Source organism: Cicer arietinum, chromosome 5 (genome assembly GCF_000331145.2).
Source record: "Cicer arietinum cultivar CDC Frontier isolate Library 1 chromosome 5, Cicar.CDCFrontier_v2.0, whole genome shotgun sequence".
In the NCBI taxonomy this organism is placed as follows: domain Eukaryota; kingdom Viridiplantae; phylum Streptophyta; class Magnoliopsida; order Fabales; family Fabaceae; genus Cicer; species Cicer arietinum.
In genome coordinates, this window is record NC_021164.2 from 50,286,506 (window position 1) to 50,288,476 (window position 1,971).

Genomic DNA, 1,971 nt, shown 5'->3' on the forward strand with positions numbered 1-1,971 from the left:
ACATTTCAAACTTGAATTTTTTAAAAATTTTTCTTAATTTAAAATTTTTTTTTATCTATTTTTATGTATTATATTTGTTATATATATATATATATATTACTTTTGTTATTTCAATAAAAATTAAAATATTTTTTTAACAAAAAAATTATTTTATAAATTAAATTTCTATTTATATATATAATTTAACAAAAAAAAATTGAAATAATAATTAGTATTTTTTATTTGAAAAAATTGAAATTTCTATTTTATAAATTATTTATTTTTTTATGTATTTTTATGAATTATAATAATTAATTTATATATATAATTTAACAACAAAAAATTGAAATTTTTTAAAAAAAAAAAACCAGTTGGAAGTCGCCATTTGGGACTAGGCCTTCCTTAAGGAAGTCGCCATTCCAAATGGCGACTTGTAAGGGAAAAAAAATTGAAAAAAAAAGGGGCATTTTGGTGTTTAAATTTGAAAAGAGGGTATATTGGTATATAAATTTGGAAAAGAGGGTATTGGAAAAAAATAGCCTAACTGTGAAGCCAATTGAAGTTGCTTTTAAGAACTTTTAACAATTTTCACTCCGTAAGCAACCGCGTACTTTCTGTTAACAATGAAAAGAGGAAGAAGAAAGACAACCACTCTAGGGTTTTATAACATAGAATGAACCAAACTTTAGTTAATAGGGTTACAATGAGTATATATATAAAAGAATAGAAATGTCTAAAATACCCTTACTACTAATATATAATAACATTATCTAACATCTCCTCTCAAACTCACGATGCATTAACATGAAGCATCGAGAGTTTGTCAACTAAAAAATGAAAATGTTTAATGGAATGCATCTTTGTGAACAAATCAGCAATTTGTAAAGAAGAAGAGTACGAATAATTGTCATCTTGGCTACAAGAGCAAAAGTTTCTTCATAATCCATACCATAGTGTTGAGAGAAACCCTTAGCAACAAGACGTGCTTTGTAGCGCTCAACTGACCCATCAGACTTACTTTTGATCTTGTATACCCAACGAGACCCAATAGCATGTTTTCCAAGAGGAAGATGTTATAATTCCCAAGTATTGGTTTTATGCAATGCAGATAGTTCTTCTGCCATAACCTGTTGCTAAAGAGGATCAAGAACAGCCTCTTTATAGGAAAAGGGCTCAACAAAGTTGACGAGAGGGGTAACGAGGAGGATCAACAATCGCAGGAGATAGTTGAACAGCCGGGGGGACAAAAGGGATGTCACCAAAGAAGAAAAAACAATCAAAAAGAAGAACCAACAAAGAGAGAAGCAAAGAAAGAAGAAGCAGAAGCCAAAAAGAGGATCATTAGCTATACCAAACAATCACAATAAAGAGAGAAACCAAACCAACAAGAAATCATATCAAATAGTCACAATCAAGAGAAGAACCAAGCCAACAAAAAATCAAACCGAAAAAGGAGCGATCAAAAAAAGGAGCAACAACCATATCAAAATCAACAGATAGGAACAACCGAAGAAGTAGCACCACCAAACCAAATCAAAACAAACCAAACCAAATAAAACCAAACAAAACTAAATCTTATCAAACCAAACTAAACTACACCAAACCAAACTAAACAAAGAGAGAAACAACCAAATAGATGAACCACATGAGAGAATAGCAAACAAATAGAACAACAATTGAAAGCATGTGAACCAAACCAAAATCAATTCCTTAATACTGATCATAACAAACAAGCAACAGGGAGAATGCGTTGATCCTCACGAACACTTGTCCCACCAACAAAAGTATGAACCTTAACACCAAGGAAATCGCCAAGAGCTCGCATAACCTCCTCAATTTGTTGAGCTAGCTCCCTCGTAGGGGTTAAAACCAAAGCATGGCACTGAACCAATCTGTAATCGAGCTGCTGCAAAATTCCATAACAAAATGTTGTTGTCTTCCCAATTTCTGACTGAGCCTGTTGAATCACATCCAGACCTTTGCAGAAAGGAA